The sequence below is a fragment of the Ambystoma mexicanum genome, chromosome 8, assembly GCF_040938575.1.
Source record: "Ambystoma mexicanum isolate Mex_15411 chromosome 8, UKY_AmexF1_1, whole genome shotgun sequence".
NCBI classification, from domain to species: domain Eukaryota; kingdom Metazoa; phylum Chordata; class Amphibia; order Caudata; family Ambystomatidae; genus Ambystoma; species Ambystoma mexicanum.
Genome location: NC_090929.1, coordinates 1,413,157,725 through 1,413,178,145, shown reverse-complemented (window position 1 = coordinate 1,413,178,145; position 20,421 = coordinate 1,413,157,725). Strand labels below are relative to the sequence as shown.

General features: G+C 47.2%; 1 protein-coding gene across 2 annotated transcripts in view; it reads right to left on the bottom strand.

Annotated features, from left to right (window-relative positions):
• CRTAC1 (cartilage acidic protein 1) overlaps positions 1–20,421 on the bottom strand; it is a 2,821,007-nt gene that overhangs the window by 166,296 nt on the left and 2,634,290 nt on the right. The gene's annotated exons all lie outside the window — the stretch shown is intronic.

The window sequence follows — 20,421 nt, the reverse complement described above, 5'->3', positions numbered from 1 at the left end:
TAACGAGGGGGCAATCAATGGAACACAAAATACATGCACGTAATTTGCACACTGTGTAATTAAGTAAAGCAAACATGTGCTATATGGTCCAGTCTGATGGCCCCGGGTCTAATATATGATGTGCAGGGCACTAGCGGCAGGAGACATTGTTTCACCAAGAAGGCCCCTGCCAGAGGGGATGTACAGTATCCATCAAAGAGGGCAAGGTTGGATATGGCCTTGACTTGTCACCAGGGGTGGAGTGGTGGAGGCAGCAAACCATTCTAGGGCCCAAGTGCACTCTCCCGTTAAATAACATCGCTGAGTCGTATGATGTAGAAGACATGTTGGAAGATGAGCCAGGCACAATTGGAGTGGTAGATCACCCAGTATTTTCCAAGAAGAATGCTTGATAATAACTCCAGGAAGATAGAATGCTGCAATCCTGAAATGAACAGTAAGACACACTCTACACCTGCAGTATAAACCAAGTTGGCAATAATTATTTCCTGCTATAATAAGTAAGTTTATTACCAAGGTTGTGGATAAGGCATGTGTCACATGTCAACATCTCTTGCCTAATTCTATGGGTCCATGGCTAAGAATTCTGGACATGGCAGAGGAACCGAAGGTGACAGCCAACACTCTAGGTCCTGAGGTTGCCAATGGTTGGGCCCAAATAGCATTGAGTTTTGTTGAGGATGAACATGCATTAATCATCCAGGAATGTATAACCGATGCATTTAAAGGAATCCTTATGAAGATTAATCCTAAATTGGTAGGGCTGGCGGTCATCCAGACAGAGGGTAATGGGGAAGCAGTCCTCTTTGTGGATAATGTGAAAAACGAGATGGCCACATTTGTCTCCACCTTTGCAGCACAAGGCAAGGCCCGGTCATCCCAGAAAAGGTTATTTCCAGGGCTGGCCAGGGAACCAAAAGTGGCCCTGGACTTTTTTTTCAAAGTGGCCCCATATTTTGCCAAAGGAGTGAGCACAGCGCTTGAGCCCAACTAATCTATGAGGGGATTGGGAGTATCCCCCAAGAAAATGCTGAATACAATTGGTCAAAATGAGTGCATTTAAAACATGTTTTAAAAATATATGGATAAAAAAGTCATATAAATTCATAATCTCGTAAAATATATCTTCAATAATAGAGGGACAAACCACAAGTGCAATATCAGTCTGAATAAAAATAAGAAACATATAAGCATGGATTGCAACACATTTTTTATTAAGTAACAGAAAAGTGCAACCAAACCTTGCAATATACCATGTTTTTTTACTTTGTAACAACGCTGGGGCCCATGGCTCATATGTATTGTAGGGCTCCCTTTAACCACACTCCACCAATCACATGCTCAGATGGCCTCATTACAAGTCTGGCGGTCATGAAATAAGGGTGCCGGTAGCAATGTACCGACGCCCTTTCCGGACGTCTAGACTATGCAAACGCTGCATGGTTTTCACAGAAGCACCGGCACAATTAGCAATGCTGCCAGTATTTCCTTGTCCCTATTCCTGTGGGGAATGGGGACTTACAGTTCCCACAGCCTGACATCCCGGGCCACCGGGACTTGTAATATCCTGTTGGCACCGGGATATCAAGCGGCGGAAACAGTGTTACAAGGTCAGCGGCAAACCGCTTGTAGCACCAGCGGATTACCGCTGACCTCGTAATGAGGCCCTAGCATATGCAGGAAACCAAAGTCAAACATGTAAAATGGTGGATGTGCTAGTGGCTAGCGCAATTTTCAAAGCAGCTAACTACAATGCACTCCTGAAACTCCTGCCCCTTCCCCAAACCTCAGCCTAAAGAAAGGCTGTCCACAGCTATACCATTTGCAAATGATGGAGAGGCCCAACGCTACGAAAAAAAAGGCAGTGGGTAGGCAAAGGCAACAGTGTGTGGGTGGGGGTTGGAAGAGTTTGTCAAAGACCTCGACACACTTCACAACTACAATGTCATGGAAGTAATTTCCTATACGGATTTTAGGCATGGGACAACTTAGTTAAGAGATGGCTCAAAAAGCAACATGTCCTGACCTCTTCTCCCATTAAACAAACCAAAGCACTCCATATTGGTCTCGAAACAAATAAGGTTTTTCCTGTGCTGGTTTTGGCGAAACAGCGGCATGATGAAATTGCAGGCAAAAAAGCACTAAAACACGAACAGTGATGAGTGGGGTGGAATATACCGTCAGTAACCTTATAACCAAGTCAAGGTTGGAGTTACACTCTCGGGCAGTGTTGCTGTTCAGGCTTGGTCAATGGTACTGAGCCAATGTGGCTTAGTTCTCCAGCATGTGCCTCTGTGTGCATTTCAAGCCGTTTGGTATGAAAAGTCACTTTGCTTTTAGTGTGAAGACCTCTTTTTTGCCCCAATCTGACTTTTCCTCTTGTGCAGGTTGTGTCAGGTGTGATAGTCATAAGAAGTCACACCAGGATGGGCCTGATCTTAATGCTATTTCTGAGAAGCAGTGCCACGCTGCACATAAAGATTTGTGGCTAGGAGCCACAATCAGTTGTGCCTGGCTTGCTTTCTAGCTTTGTCCACACAGTCATGTCGCCAGTGCACATTTAGGGGTTCAGCACATTTCCCTTTGTACAGCAGCGCCTGGAGGCACCATGGAGAAGCTCAGACCTGAGCAGTTGCTGGTGGGTGGCATATACTCATATAGTATTGGAGGATCCTGCACGAGTGTGGGGACTACCACAGTGCACGGGATGCTGTCCTCTGAGTGTGCGCTCCTTTGGATTTCACTTGTATTGGGATTAGAGTGTAGGAGAGGCACTACAAAACCACCGGGGGGTGCACGCAGGAGTGTTGCTAGGTCTGGAAAAGATCTGAGGCTACCCTAATGTCGGGACTGTTGGGATTCGAGGCTAGCTAGCCTTTTGGTTGTAGCCCCCAAGCTTCTGCCCAGGGCTACAATCAAAAGACCTGGGGCTATGCCCCCCTTACAACTCCTAGCAACGCCTCTGTGTGCATGTTCATGTGACGGCAAGAGGTAGAGAGAAAGGGTTGTCACACTACATATAAATATATATGTAAATACATATTTACACCTAGAGTGACCGTAAAGATCAGTCAGTCTTTAACAGGGCAGACCATTCGCTGCCTTCCCCCGTCTAACAGCATCTCGGTTTCTGGGGACCCTTCGTTATACAGATAAAGAAAACAAGTAAACATGTCCACGTGGTCTGCAGAGTATGGGCAACAGCGAGCGTCTATGGCAGGTTAACACGCCACAGCCTGTGGTGCAGTCAACACTCGTAGTCCTCAGCAAACTGTTATTCACAAATGTACTTTTTCTGCCTTTGGCCCATGCCCCTTTTGTATATGGTGTCATGTTGCCTCTAACTGGCCCGGTTCCTTTGGAACACAGAGCCCGCAGCCCAGTGGAATCAAGTGGTTTGCTCGAAATCACACGCTTTGGGCAAGTGTGTATGTCTGGCAAGTTAGCTTACCAGCAGCCAGGGTACCACTTCCCACCAGGGGCGTTGCTAGGGGGGGGCCAAGGGGGCTATAGCCCCTGATCTTTTGGTTGTAGCCCCGGATAGAATCTCAGGAGCTACAGCCAAAAGACTAGCTAGCCCCCAGTCCCAACAGTTCCGACATCAGCGTAGCCCCGGGTCTTTTCCAGAGCTAGCAACTCCCCTGCTTCCCACCCTTCAACAGGCTACCCTCATAACTCACCTACTCACTCCCTGCAAACCCAGCAGTCACTGGTTACTGTCATGTTGACACAGTTCGCCCAGGTTGCAGGGAGGCGGCAGGCTGGGTGGGAAGTGACGTGGAAGGGCGGGGTGTTGTTAGATCTTGAATAAAAAAAGACGCGTGTTCAGGAGCTCCTCGTATGTGTACTTTATACTGTGCAGCGAGGCGCGCGAGGAAGGCCCACTGAGGCCATTACAATGGCGACGAGAAGCAGTGCACTGATTGTGCATTGACCCACATTTAGGTGCAGAGGAGTGTGTGTAGCGGACGTCGGGAGACACTGCGTCCCGTGTAGCGCAGAAGGGAGAATGCACACGGTGTGTAGATACCCACCCACTTTGAACGCTCATTACAGAGCAGCTGATCCTCCCAGGCCGTGACAGTGATCTTTTTGGAGAGCTCACAGTAGAAGAGTTCGGAATCCTGGGCCACGGCAGCAACTGTGCCTGCACATATGGTGAGGAGGGACAGGGAAGTGAGCCCAGCTGATGGTGCTCGTGCCTAATAAGGCAGCCATCATTGTACAGCGCCCATCTAAGGGGCTTGGTGATTCTTGCATCCCACAACACGGTGCTAGTGCCTGACGAGACAGCCATGCATGTAGGGTCATAAAAGGGACCACACAACCCAGGATCAAGAGAAACTGTCAGCCCAGGATGGTGCACAGCTTGCCCAGCCCGAGGCCCAGGCCCAAGGGCCACAAATACAGGAAGAAGGGCCATACATGCTGCCTGATTCACTGGCCGCACAAATGCCAGGTGCCTTCGACGTCACGGACACAAGCAACATGGGGCCACAGTGGGCCCGGTGGATAAGGGATTTTGAACTATACATGGGGGCTACGGGGCACATTGAAGATGACAGACAAATGTCTGTTCAAGCTGGTAGTAGGTCCATCCACACGTGATATTATTGATGAGATTCCTGCTGACAGTATTGATTCCATTCAGGACTTGAAAGAGGCCCTATCTGTGTATTTCACCCCACACACTAACACGGATTACGAGCGCCACCTGTTTCACAACACCAAACAGGCGAAAGGTGAGACCATGTTTGTTTGTTTGTTTGTTTTATTTATTTATATCGCGCACCTGACCCGGAGGTAATTGGGCGCTAGAGGAAAGTAATGGTTACAGGGGTTCCCAGTCAATTGGTCGAAAACATTTGGTCGACAGGACAACTGGTCGACACCATTTGGTCGAATGCCAAATGGTCGAAATTTTTTTTTTTTTCTTTTTTTACCCCTTTTTTGGTTTTTTTTGGGGGGGTCCCCCCCAACCCTCTTTTTTTTCTCTTTTCCCCACACGAAAACCCACAAAACACATATATAAAAAAAAAAAAAAATTCGACCATTTGGCATTCGACCAAATGGTGTCGACCAAATTGCAGTCGACCAGTTTGCTGTCGACCAATTGACTGGACACCGGTTACAGGAATAGAATAGGCATTTGTGTACATGAATACAGTTTGAACATTCAAGGAAGATTACAATGGTACATATATACATATTAAACATTATACAAATTATACATAGGTCATAGCAGTAATATAGGAAATATGACATATACTAGTTGTGTAGACAGTCTAGCGGATAGTGGTATCAAGAGCTATTATTTTATGTTTTGTTGAGTATCCATGTGATAACATGGTTTCTGAATTTGTCGAAAGTTTGAATAGACTGAATATTCTGAGGGAGAGTGTTCCAAAGCTGGGCAGCTAATACCGGGAAGCTAGAGTCTCCGGCTCTTTTTAGATTGTATCTGGGCACCGCTAGACATGGTATGTTGGAAGATCTAGTGATTCTGTGGGATACTTTCCATGTGAACCTGTCTGTTAGGTAGGGGGGGGCTTGGTAGTTAAGCGCTTTGTGAGTGAGGCAGATAGATTTTAGGGCAATTTTGTCATGTATAGAGAGCCACCTATGGTACTTTCTAGTTTCTGAAATGTGCTCTCTTGGGAATATTCAACACTGCTCTAAGCACGTTATTTTGCATGATCTGGAGTTTATTTAAGATGGTTTTGTTCGCTCCTAGGTAAAGGCTGTTGCAATAATCCAATTTAGATTGTAAGGGCGCTCTCGCCAGAGTAAGGCCGCTGGTGGGGGGATAGTAAAGATCTACAGGCTCTGATCAACTTGCCTGTGTAGGCTGTGGCCGACGAGGTCATGTTGATCTGCTTAATTAGGTTAGATTGGGCATCGAGGTAGAAACCTAGAGTTTTTACATGTTTGGCAATGGGGATACTATTCCCATCGATGACGATGTTTGTGTAGTGAGGACTTAGTTTGAGAAGGTTATTAGATGATCTGACTAGGAGTAATTCTGTCTTATCATCATTCAGGCAAAGGCCATGTGTGGCCATCCATGCCTGAATGATGATGTAGACTTTGTTAATCCGCGTGACGTCAATATCATATGGTCCTGAAAGGGGTAGGAGTATCTGGGTGTCATCCGCATAATTTGTGTAGGTGACACCCAAATGGTCCAGTTTGTCAAATAGTGGCTTTGTAAAAATGTTGTACAAAGTGGGCGAGACTCAGGATCCTTGAGGGACTCCGCAGGTGATGGGGATGGGGTCAGCAGCTGCTGACGGTGAGAACACGCGCATAGTTCTGTTAGCGAGAAATGATTGGATCCAGCCAACTGCAGAACTAGAGAAATGGGCCGCTGAGGATAGGTGGTTACAGAGTATGGAATGATCCACCAGATCAAAAGCCACAGAGAGGTCAAGTAGAAGTAGGATGGCCATCTTTCCTTTGTCTTTTAATTCGTCGATCTGGCTTTTGAGGTCGACAAGTGCGGTTTCTGTGCCATGCTGGGGTCTGAAGCCGGATTGACGGGTACCGAGTAATTTGTTAGCTTCAAGATAACCTTGTATTTGCAAGTAGGCTATTCTGTCCAAAATTTTCAGAAGAAAGGGGACTGTTGTAATTGGTCTGTAGTTAGTGGGTATAGCCGGGTCAAGGGTCTGTTTTTTAAAAGTGGTAGAACCTAAGACTGTTTGAGGTTACTAGGGACGGAGTTGTTAGAGAAGGAGGAGTTTACAAGTTTAGTAATGAATGGGGCAAGGTCTCTGGCTGCGTCTTTTAATAATCTGGGCTGGGCAGCTATCGCCCTTACAGTTAGATGGTTTAAGAGATGCAATGATTTTTTGGACTTCATGAATGGTGACTTTTTTTAATGTGAAGCCTGAGTTAATGTGAGTGGTAGGGGTAGGTGCTGGTATACTGAGAATTAAAATGAAACACTGTGATTTTGCGAACTATTTTAACACGCAGGCCCTAAGGTCGCAAATCATCGCAGGATGCGAATCACAGACGTTCTAGCGGAAGCTGCTTCAAAAATCCCACACTTTGGGTGAGATATTAACGCTGCCACAAGCTGAGAGAGCAGTTGACTCGCAGGTGGAAAGTTTTAACACCTCCACGCCAGTGAACACAGTACATCGACTCCAACAGGAGAGGAGATCCGAGGAACCATTTTTCTATAAATGTGGCTTTGAATACCCACACGACGGCAGGTGCCCTGCCATTGGCCAATGATGCGCCATATGTGGAGAGGACGGTCACTTTAAATCGGTGTTAGGGCATCCAGAGAGAGAGGCAGGGAGAGAGCAAGAGATTCTCTCCCAAGATTCAGACCGAGGACCATACCTCTGCCGTCACAGTCATCGGGGACAACATCGCATCCCTCACCGAGGCACGCCGAACCTGAAACAAAAGAGCAGCAATCGGGCAATGAGTGACAGAGACGAGACAGAAGAGAAAGGAGTAGTTACGTCACTCGGATGAGACCAGAACGAAGATCCAGGTGGCACATGCGCTACCTAGTAGAGCAATCCCCATCTGAATCTGAGGTTAGTGTATCTGGGATTGAACAAAGGAAGAAAACATATGTCTATGTGCTGGGCAATCCAGTAGCCACAGAAAACAGTCCAATGCTAATCATAAAGCTCAATGAAAGACCTACCGAGTTCCTCATCAACACACGGGCTACGGTGAACGTATTCAGTGAGAAAATATTCAAAGAACTACTTCAGAGACCGGAACTGGTCCCAGCCGCCATAGACATTTATGTTTATGGGGCCAATACACCATTTAAGTGCCCGTGCTGGCGACCGAAACTGAGACCGGATGTATACTTAGTTTCAAGGCAGCCGTCGACATGGGTCTCATACATGTCCTACACAAAATAATGGTACATAAATACATCGATCCTGTACCGATGATCACAGACCTTTACCCCAACCTCTTCAAAGGGATTGATAAGCTCGAAAACAGACAAGTGAAGCTGCACATAGATGAGGCAGTGGCATACCGGTGAACATTAAAAAAAAGTGGAAGATGAGCTACACAAGCTCCTGGAACAGGACATTATAGAGACGGCCACGGGCCCGCCACTTGGGTGTCGCCTTTTGTTCTGGTGCCTAAGAAAGGCTCTGATCCATTAGGCTGTGCGATGATATGAGGAGTCCCAACCAGGCCATCCGGAGGGAGAGGCACATCGCACCGCGTATCACCGGCATGATCAATCTGTTGAACGGGGCCAAGGTCTTCTCGAAGTGGGACCTAAAGAAAGGATATCATCAGTTGGTACTGTGCCCTGAAAGCAGAAACATCACAATGTCCGTCACACGTCTGGGGCTATACCGGTACAAGACGTTGAGCTTCGGGGTCTCCTCGGCAGCAGAAATATTTCAGGCCGAAGTCCACAATGTGATAAAACACATCCCGAACTGTATAAACTACAGTGACGACATCCTTGTGTTGGCGACGGATGTCAGAAAGCACAACGAGACCCTGGCAAAGGTATGTAAGGCGCTGGAGTCTGCAAACCTCACCCTCAATCAAGAGAAGTGTGAGTTCAGGAAATGGACACTGCATTATTTTGGTCACATCTTCTCTGAAAATGGCATGACACCGGAACCGGAGAAGGTTGCAGCGCTGAATGAGACATCGCCCCCAAGCAATGTCTCTGAACTGAGGTCGTTTTTAGGCCTCACCAGCTACTGGACAAGATACATTCAAGACTTTGCCACAGTTAGCGAGCCCCTGAGAGCGCTGACTAAACAAATTGCAGTGTTCAACTGGTCGGACACGTGTCAAAGGGCTTTCAAAATGATTCAGGAAAGAGTTGCCAGAACTGAGAACATGTCGTACTACGACCCAGAAAGGAAGACGGAACTAACAGTAGATGTGAGCCCGGTGGGACTTGGTGCCATCCTGGCACAGGTTGACCCTAAGGACCCGTCACAGACCCACATTGTTGCCTATGCAAGTAGGAGCCTGTCAGCCACTGAGCAAGCCTATTCCCAGGCGGAAAAAGAAAGCTTGCCAGTGGTTTGGGCCTGCAAACACTTCCACTTTTTTCTCTATGGCAAGCCATTCCTGTTCTTGAATGGCAACCTGCAAGGCAAAATGCCACCCCGTGTTAGGCAGAATCCTGTGCAGTGCCCTTAGGGACTACTACACACAATTAAGACTACAGGTGGTGATACAAGTTTTACCTTTGGTACAAGCCTGTACTACTATGTCATAGTGGTAGCTGTGGCAGAGCAGCCATGCTTATCTCAAGAGTATATGAGCAGTAGCAGAGATTACACAAAGGGACCACAATTACTGTGACTCAAGCAAACACTGACTCAAGGTTTCAGGTAGAAAAATATAAGTACATTTATTTTTAAACCATTAGTTATAAACACAACACTTCTATTAAACTTCAATAAAAACCACACGTTAAATATACTACAACTAACCATTTCACTTTGTACAGTAAATCTCAAGGTAAGTACCCTGTGTTGGAATGAACTGGTGTTAGGCACAAAAAGACATTACCGCGGATACGATAGCAATCACTTTTTGACAGTTCGGTCTACTAAACAAACGCGTATCCATGACATGAAATGGTACTGGGGCAAAAGCACATTTAGCACCTCAGATCCCCAGAGGGAGTTGGAGGCAAAAATCACAGGCAATATTTTGGTTAGGCAGGCAGAATCAAGAAACACTCGGAGACAGGAGTTCAAACGTCAAAGGGCCGGAGCCAGGGTCGAAAGACACCGGGGCCAGTTGCCGAAGATCACACGGTCTAACAGTTCACGATTCAACTGTACTTCGATATTGTCAATGTTCGGAAGAAAAAGTTATAAGAAGGAGGGAAGACAAGGTCAAGCCTTGGAAATGAAGAAAAAGAGATTCACCCAGTTTCCTCAACAGAACACAGTACCTTGTTACAATGGTGCAGCTGGTGCCCTGGCAGTTGTTCCTGTTGGTTTCCCGCAGACCCACAATTCCTGGAGCTTCATTGAGAAGGAGGACGTCTGAAGGGGGTCTGCACCACACCGGGATGAGGCCGGCAGCAGCGACATGGAGTAAAAGGTGCGCTCCTTAAAAACAGGAGAGGCTCTTCAGGTGGCTATCCAGACCACTACAGCAGTGCGCAGCGATTTCGACCACGGAAGAGGATCCTCTGGCTGTGGAAGATGAGCTGGTTATCCCCACCAAACTCAAGGGAAGAAGACTCTGGACTGGATCTTCTCTGAGTCGTAGAAGGGCAGATAGCTCAGGACTGCAGAGGGGCTTCACCGGGACGGGGTAGTTGCAGCAGCCATCGTTCTCTCCGCTTCTCTTTGGTTCCTTGCAGTTCCAGTGGCGACTCGCAGGGGGTTTGTCCAGCCCGGACAACTACCATGGCCAATCATGACAAAGTGTGACTTGGGTTTCCTAGGATACCCTGTGCAGGGGTGACTACACCCCTCCGTCACATTCAGCCCACCTAGACACCCAGGCGCCTTGAGGAGGGCTTCTGGGCGGAAGCCCGCCAAAAGACAGTGAACAAAGAAGGCGAACCTAGTTTGCTGCGCAAAGTAAAACACAAGAAGGACTTTAACAAAAAGAAATGGCGAATAAACCCAACCGGAGCCAAAAGAAAGATGATTTGGTCAAGCGGGTTTATGTTTGAGGCTAATATAATAGCCAAGAACTGTACCACGTTATCTAAAATAATTGCGGTAGAAAAGTTAGGGTGGATACCACTGCCACCAGCCAAGTCTAAATGTTAAAAGAGCGAAACAATGCTCTAGGAGGTACAGATAAAAAGGGATACAAGTTAACCCTTTCCAGTACTCCATGGTAGATGGGGTGTACTGGATCTGTGGTAGATTGACTAAGTAAAGTTAATGGTAACTTTACCCTTTTCTGGGGGGCAGTAGTCGCCTCAGAAATGGAGTCGAGGGAAGTCTCAAAGACAACCCTGTGCCACTGCACTGAAGGTGCTGTGTGACCACAAAAAGAAGGGGGCTACTGAAGTGGTGTGCTTCAGAGTCCACAATCACAAAAACAGATGGAAACACATAGCAAAACACAGGTAAGAGTGGGGGAAAAGCTATCACTCTTACCAAGTGGAATAAAATAAACTCCAGAAGTCCAGCAAAGCTGCTGGGGGACTCACTAGGTGAGGGAAATTAGCCATAAATGAGAATTCTCCCTAATACCCCGCATCGCGAGATGGGGGCTCAGGCTACAGGACTACTCATTTGAAATAGTACACTGGTCGGGGAAGGATGAAAACCCTGCTGACTTCCTCTCCAGACGGCCCAGAACTGGTTGCACCCCTGAACCATCGGTGGCAGACCGTTATCTCTGGTACTTAATCCAACAAGCCATTCCAGAAGGAATTGAGCCTGCCCAACTGGCGCAAGAGGTGGAGGCAGATCCAGCATGTCGGATCATATGTGACAGACTTATGTCAGGCCGATGGAGGAGAGCCAAGGAGAGAGGGCGTGCAGCAGCAGAGGATGTACGGGTAGAGGTGGAGAGGTTGCTACAAGTGAGAGAAGAATTGGCACTCTTGGACGATAACCTCCTATTGAAGGGCCACAAGGTGATAATTCCAGCAACCCTGAAAAGAAAGGTAATTGAGCTGGCCCATGAAAGACACCAAGGAGTGGTCTCCACAAAGTGCATGCTGCGGCAAAAAGTGTGGTTTCATGCCGAACAGACACCCGGAGCTGTTGAAAAATACCGAACTACCGGAAGGCATATGCAAGGCAGTGGCATCCGAATTATTTGGCCCTATCGAAGTGCGGAAGTATGTACTAGCCATCATGGACGAGTACTCCAGATACCCCGAAGCCCAGATTATATTGTCGATGGCAGCTCACTATGTGATACCAGTGCTGGACCGCATCTTCACGATTTACGGTGTCCCTCGGATAATGAAGTCGGACAACAGGCCCCCGTTTGATGAACACAACTTCACAAAGTTCAGTGAATACATGGAGTTTCACCATCAGAAAAGTACTCCATTGTGGCCACAGGCGAATGGCATGATTGAGAGGTTCATGGCAAATCTCAAAAGGGCATCACAGGTATCCCGAATCACCGGAGAACCTTATGAACCAATGCTGCATCAATTATTGAGGGACTATCGAAGCACCCCACACAGCACCACTGGGAAAACCCCTGCCGAGGTGATGTTCGGGAGAGATATCCGGAAAAGACTACCCTAGGCCACTCTGCCGGAGGGTACACCAGTTGTGGATGTCGAAGTGAGGGAACAAAATGGGGCCGCAAAGGAGCGCATAAAAGAATACGCAGATGAGCGCCGGAGGGGGCAGGAGCCTCACCTAGAAGTAGGAGACATTGTTGCAGTAAGACAGCCCCAAACACACAAACAACAGTTTTCTTTTATGAGGAACCCCTGATCGTCACAGAGAAAAAGGGATCCATGGTTACGGCTTAAGGGGACACTGGCTCGTCCACTTGCAACTTGTCCCATTTCAAGAAAGTTCCCCTGTCCAGATCTCAACGACTAAGTGGGAGACTGGGAATACTGCTTGACTATATGTCGGATGATCCTTATCAAGAGGACCAAGAGGACTGCTGTGAGGATGTGGATACCAGTAGCTCACTGTACGATTCAGCTCTCGACCCCAGAGAGCCAGGAATAAGCCTCACCGCCTCATTAAGGAGATGGCATAGCAAACAATGTTCCTGCATAGTTCATCACCTCATTTGGTGACTGTTTAAATTGGGGGGAGATGTCATATTGACACAGTTCGTCCGGGTTTCAGGGAGGTGGGAGGCCGGGTGGGAAGTGATGTGGGAAGGTGGGGTGTTGTCAGATCTTTGTTATTGAATAAAGAAAGACGTGTGTTCAGGAGCTCCTCATATGTGTACTTTATACTGCACACCGAGGAGCACAAGGAAGCCCCACTGAGGCCATTACAGTTACCCCCTCGAGACATTGGGCAACAGCCACCAGTTATCTTGACTTATCCCACTCCCACACCAAAATAAAAAAAAACATGATTCTCGCACCTGAACTAGTGAATAGTAGCAGCAGCAGCAAGCATGTGGCAATGGCAAGAGCTGTCTGAACTTGCCCCGCCCTCATCGTTGTTAGACTCAGTCAGAACAGCAGTGCACTAGTCTTGTCACAGCCCTGGCTGCATGCCCTTGTGCTACATATGTCACTCTACTCTAGGGCACGTGTGGATGCCTGGCCCCGGGTGATGCCCTCCACACAATTGTGCAGGTGCTATCACTGGGCTAGCATGGCTCTGGCCGTGCATAAGAATTGCAGCGAGCAAGCAGCATCTAGAAGACTGCAGCCAGTGAAGAGTGAACCACCCAGGCTGGCCTGGATGATTCATTTCGATTGTACGTTCCAATTCGAAATCCCAATTTATTTATTTATCCTTCTCCCCCAAAGAGGCCTTATGCCAAAAAGCCTACCGGGGAAAGTCCTGGTGTCCCGGTGGGCCAGTCCAGCACTGGTTATTTCAGACATGGCGCTCTAAGAGGGAAATCTGTTACAGGGTCCTTATGGTCAGCCGGGCTCAGTTCTCCAGGTGCCCTGGGGTTATGGTGCATATGGAACAGGGCCAGAGGAGGCTATACAACCCAGTAAGTGATAGCTTACATTCTTGCCACAGCGGTTACTGAGACAATACAATAGGGGATTCAGGAGATGGTCATCTGGTTCTGGATTCAGAGGTAGGTGTTCACAACTATGAGGTTCTCTTCTGTGCTGTTGTTGGTCTTATTCAATTCTTTCTAAAAAGTTGGTTAATCATATTGATTGAATGATCCTTGGGTTTTACCAAGACGCTGTTTCACTCCTAGTACATAAATACAGGCTCAAGCAACTGGTGTGTAAATCCAGCAGTTATGGGAGAAAAGGGAAGTCCGGAAAGCATCGAAAATACCAGGGAATTTCTACAGCAATATATTTCAGTTAAACAAGGAAAAAGGGGACAGACCAGTTTTCAACCTGAGGTTTCTGAACACGTTTGTACAATTCAGACACTTCAAGATGGAGATGATTGCTCTGTTGCAAGATGTCTTAAGGCCAGGTGATTAGTTAATTTACTTGGATCTCAATGATGCTTTTTTACATTCCAATAGCTTGAGAATTAAGGTGTTTTCTGTCATTCATTTGGTGGTGTCATGTGTTCCTGTTCCATTTATTTCAGTTTTTGCTCTCCTCGGCCAATGGTGCATTAAAACATGGGGATGTGCCTGCTGATTTATTTGGACAATATCCTTGCTATGGCACAATCCAGATATAGCCAGACAACAGAGGTATTTCACTTTTCAATTGCAGTTAGACTTTAGGTTCTTGATGAAATGGGACACATCAGTCACAGGGCCAACACAATGTCTAGGGGTTCTAGTGTGTGTGATAGATTGCAGGAATGTGACACAGCATAAAGTAGGAACTGAGGAGGAGGACACTAGCCAGGGGGGTGGTTAGATTATATCATCTGACCTTAGTGAAAGGACTCATATCAGGCTAGATTTAGGCAACCTTCCCAGCTCCCATGCATGACAGGGCATTACGAAGGTTGGAAAACCATCATTTGAATCAAGGGGCACGTTATTCAGACTGGGTTCAGATTTCAGTAGAGGTCAAACAAGAGTGAAGATGTTGACTATCCCAAATGTATCCTTAGAACCAAAGAGCCATATTCAGTTGCTCCCCAGATCTGCTCTTGAAATCTGATGCCAGTTGCCTCAGTTGGCGGGCCGTTCCCAAAGGTGTTTCAGCCAACAGAAGCTGGTCACGACAGGAGTTGGGGGAACAAACCAACAATGTAGAGGTTCTTGCAGGATCCTTTGCAGTCAGAAGTTTTACAATAGTATTGTGTCTTAAGCTTTCACAAGCACAACTGGTTTTCAGTCAGGTACATCAACCAATTGGGCAGGAGATGGTCTGGAAGATTAGTGAATCTGGCAAGAGTCTTTTGGTACTTTTGCTTACCCAGCAACCTGAAGGTACAGGCAGTGTTTCACTGAGGGTGACACAATCAACATGCAGGCTTGTGCTCCCGCCGATTCTGGCAGACACCAGACAATTGGTGTCTGCAAAGAATATTATTTCACAGAATGCAGGATATTTGGTGCCTTTCCAAGATTATTCTGGTCACTTCCATACTAAATGCACAAATACCTCAGTTGTTCAGCTTGTGTCCAGATCTGGACACTCTAGCAATGGATTCTTTCTTCCAAAAATGGGGCCAGTTAGTCCATTTTGAATTGCCTCCATTTGCCATGATTCCACATTTTCAAAGGCATGACTATCAGCCGAAATCCCAGGTAGTTTTGATGGCCCCCTTTTGGTCCAGTCAGGCCTGTTTCCCATTGGTGTTGGGACTATTGAGGCAGGTGCTCTGGGCTCTTCCTCAAATGGTAAATGTGTTGCTGGATGCCCAAGGGCTCCTTCATCCCTTGGCACATTGAGATTGCTAGACTGGCAGCTTCTGGGGGTAGATGGCGACCAAGTGGCATTTCGCACAGGGCTGCAGAATTAGTGGAGAAATCCTGGGCTCAGAGGACAAGGCGCTCCTATAGGTTTGCACAGAACTCTTGGACCTGTTGGTGTGATGGATAGAGTTTCAATCACATTCGTTCATTGTCACATTTTGGGCTGACTTGTTACTGGAGACGTGTGTTGCTGATATGGAAATATACAATCATGTGGGCTTTAGTTCTTTGGTGGGTACTTTATGGAGGTAAGGACCTGGGGGTTGGGTGCTTAGCGATAAGCATTAAATTATCAACTAAGACGGACTATTCAGTCATTGTAGCAGGCACTTGGGCGGCACAGGAAAGGGGTGCCAAGGGGAGGGGAGGATAAAATACAGTCATGCTGACCCATACATTCAGGGTTCCATTGGTCCTGCAGTCCCCGCACCTAATGACTCCCCTCTGCGGATTGATCTTTGATTTACCCTTCCTGGTATCCCATGTTACTGGAGACGTGTGTTGCTGTTAGGGAAATAATCAGTCATGTGGGCTTTCGATCTTTGGTGGGTACTTTATGGAGGTTAGGACCTGGGGGCCAAGTGCTTATCAGAGAGCCAAGGGATTGGGGGTCAGGTGAGTGATGTGCGGCCGGCAGCGGACTGGCTGAATTAGGGTCAGAGGTTCAATGGCAGTTTAGTGGAGATGAATAGACACATCCCAGGGCCTGGTACTGTCTCACGCTCTGTGTCGGGCACATTCCTGAAGGCGATACTGAGTATTTGCAACACTGCAGGGACAAGAGGGAAATTGACTTCCATGGGAAGAAGCTTCAAGCTGACCCACCATGCTATGCAGAAATTGGGCTCTGTGAACGAGGAATGTCAGCAGCATGGGTCTGCGGCCTGTCTTGTTTGGGGCCTATTACAAAATGGTGTCACAGAGTGTGGGCATTTCTAGTCCTAATCATTCACTTCTATGCGCTATGAGGTCTCTATATGCTGCCCGGGGACGTAACTGTTTCCCCCCTTACCCATACTGGAGACAAGTGTTGCTGTTAGGGAAATATACAGTCATGTTGGATGAGGAAGATATCTACAGAGTACTTTGAAGGTCAGGCATGTTCCTTCAACTATGGTCAGGCAAGTCCAATTGAGAGTCCACACCTGCAACCTGTCAAGTGGTTGCAGGTGTATAAAGGGAGACCAAAGGAGCAGCATAGTGAGCAGCAGGGAGGCCTGTGTGGGAAAGACCAGCATGGGACCCTTTCTGTGAGGAAGCAGTCGTGGTGGGACCTGAGAGGAAGCCAGGATGCTGGCAGAAGCCCAGAAGACCTGTATAGCCCAGAGCGAGTTGGGCGTTGGACTGCCACAGGAGTGGGAGCCTATGTGGATGGGAGAACGCAGCTGGAGCTGTGGAAAATGAAGAAAGAAGAAAGGATCCCGTCTGCGTCAGTGGAAGAGGAGCAGAGCTGCCGGCGTGTGCCTGGAAGTATCCGAAGTGGTAGCGGGGCTCACAGAGACCAGGCCACCAGCCTGCAAAGCAGAGGGGAAGCAACAGAGCCACTGGGGAGGAACGCTGAGGACCGGTGAGTGCACGGAAAGGGCACCCAAAACCTGGGCGCTCCTAGGGGCAACACGTGAGGTACAACATACTGTAGGAAGCATATTGAATACCAAACAGAATGAAAACTTGGAGCAAAGTTAAATTAAGCATACTGAATACCAAACTGAATGAAAACGTGCTGCAAAGCTAAATAATGCACATTGGATACCGAGCTGAATGAATCTTTGTGGGTAAAGCTGTTAGCTGATGAAAGTCACAAGGGAAAGTGCCCATTTGAAAACAACCCACGGAAAAGAGTGCACATGTGAAAAAATGTGACAGGAGCATGGGAAATCAATAAGGCCACCACAAAGTGAACTTTATAAATATAGACAGTGTGGCAGGGCTAAGGACTGGCATAACTCGTGTGACACAGTATGGCAAAGCCAAGAGGCTGACCAGGTAAGCTCGGAGAGTGTGAAGCTGCGCATAAAGCCAAGAGGTCGACAAAGAGAAGCTAAGCAAATGTGAATTTGGACACAGGGCAAATGCAGAAGAAACTGTGTGGGTTGAAGAGCCAAAGGTTCCTGGTTTATTTATTTATTTATTAGAATTTGTATATGTCACACCACCCGCCACAGGCCTTAGGGCACACAAAAACAATACAAAACAAAACAGGGGGAGAGAGACAGGTGGGGAATCAGAGTCTAGTGGATCAGTGAAGTCAGGACGATTAGGCAAAGGATTTAGTAGGGAGAGTGATTAATCAGCAGTGTCTTCAATCCTTTTTTTAAATCTGCGATCATAGTGGCAGTTCGAAGCATCAGAGGCAGGGATATCCAGGCAGTCGGGCTACACACATCAAAGCTAAGTCCACCTGCTGAGGCCAGTCTGAAACGGGACAGAACAAGTCTGAGTTGGTTCTTGGATCTTGGGGTGTAATTTTTAAGTCAGGCCGAGAAGTATTCAGCTGCTATATCGAGGATACACTTGTGTTTAAGAGTGAGGATCTTACGAGTCACTCTGTGCTTAACAGGAAGCCAGTTACGGTCCAGTCTTGCCTGTGTAACATGTGCATATTTGGACATGGCAGTGACAGCGCAAACTGTGCTATTCTGGGTTACCTGGAGGGAAGACAGAACAGTTTGAGAGGAGCCACTCAAAAGACTGTTGCAATAGTCTAGGCACAAGTTTATGAGTGCACTGGCGAGAATAGCAGCGTTCTCGTGGGACACAAAAGGTCACATTTTGCTGAGCAGCTTGTTGACAAGACTGCATGAACTTCGAATCTCTGCTGCATATTGCTTCATAGTTAGCCCACAATCAAAGGTAACACCAAGAGTTGTTACTTTTTATGCCACAGGAATGATGGCATTAAGAATGGTAAAGCTCAGGTACTCCGTGGGTAAAGTTAATGGCCAGCGAGTTAATGGCCATCCACTCATGGATGGCGGTTTGAATCCTATTGAGGTTGACTGAGTCCGTGGCATATTGTCCAGAGAGTTTCATGACAACCTGAGTGTCATCAGCATAGTTAGTATGCTGGACACCCAAGTTGTCCAGCAATGTCAAAAGGGGAATTATGTAGACATTGAAGAGAAACAGTGAAATCCAGGAACCCTGAGGCACCCCACAAATGATGGGAGTAGGCACAGACTGAGCATCCCCACTTACAACTCTGGCATGTCGTGGCCCCAAAAAGGAGGAAATCCATGAGGATGCCAAGCTGGAGCAGCCAACTAAATTGTGTAGTCTTTCCACTAGTACAGCATGGTCCGCAAGATCAAAGGCCGATGAAAGAGCTAATAGCATTAGGATTGCAGGATAGCCTTCATCCACGATATTAAGCAAATTGGCCTTGAGATGAAGTAGAGCCGTTTCCGTACCATGATGGGTTCTAAAACCAGACTGATGAGTCCCCAAACATGTTTTTTTGCTCCGGAAAACACTGAAATTGTGCATAGGCCGCCTTATCCAAGATATTTAGGATAAATGCAACATTTGTGATGGGGCAGTAGTTATCTGTCATAAAAGGGTTGAGATTCTCCTTTTTCAGGAGGGGGAAATCCAAGCCTCCTTAAGAAGGGAGGGGACAGAGCTTTCCAAAAAAGAAAGGTTGAAAAGTTTGGTGACCCAGGGACAGAGTACATCAAAGCACTTAATGAAAAGGCTGGATGGACAGACATTCCCCCCGGGCATGAAGTGGGTTTCATGTGCGAAACTATCTGGGCAATGGAGGTCTCGGTACACGGGGAGAATAGAAAGATAGGCAACTCAGGAGTAGCTGATTCACTGGGGACCACAGGAGGCTCTTTGGTAGGATTAAGTGAGCTCCTTAACAAACGAGCGGCATTTTGATGGGTTGTAAACTTGTTCGTAAAGGCATTATGAATAGATTGAAGCCAGTCATCATTTTTAACTGGGTCAGGAGCTAAACAAGGTTTACTCTTAAATTCGTTAAGAATGGCAAAAAGTTCCTTAGAACTGGATTTGGCATGAAGGATCCTATTATTGTAAGTAGAAGATTTAGCCTCTACAATGGCTACCTTATATTGCTTGATAAGAAGTTTATAAGTAGCCAAGGTAGATGGGGAAGGGTTGGTGCACCAGCAATATTCAGCAGACTGTTTCTCCTGTCTGAGAAGAAGAATGTTCTCATTAAACCAATTTTTATTCATGGTTTCGCTCTTCACCTGTCGGAACCTGATAGGGCTAGGGTGTTAAAAGCACCTTCCAGTGTGGTGGGGAGATGGTTGGCTAGTTCATCAGCCCTCTCAAAGTGATCCAATGAGCCCAGGCGTGCACAAAGCAAGTAGGAACGTTTATTGGAGAGGCATTCTTCCAATTTCTTAACTGAATAGTTAGTCTAGGATTAGTATCAAGCCTTGCAGGAGGCCCACAAATATTAACAAAGAAAGAGATCAAATGGTGATCGGACCAAAAACACAGAGATACCATGACATTAGCAGCATTAAGGAGGTGGGAAAGGACCCAATCAAGGGTATGGCCAGCAGAGTGTGTGGGGCCGGAGGAACATTGCATGAAGCCAATATCCCTACGTGCACCCAGTAATGAGGCATTGGGTGTTTCAGTCAGAGCCTCGGCCCAGTAGTTAAAGGCAGTCAGAACCAGGATAGGAGAGTTGATCCTGGTAATTTTGTTTAAGGGACAGATACACTGTTCTTCAATGAGGGGAGGTGCCCTGGGGGGTGTTAGATGATGACGATAGAGATGGAGGGTTTATCTGAGACTTTTAGTTTCACGGTCAAGCTTTCACAGTCCCCTGGGGCCTCGTGAGCAACCTGGTGACAATGTAGTGTATTTCTAATGAAAAGGGTTACCCCACACCCATGTCCGTCTTTCCGTTCAGCACTGAAGAGATGGTAATTGTCTTGTATGGCAAGAATAGCATCAGAAGAGATGGTTGCG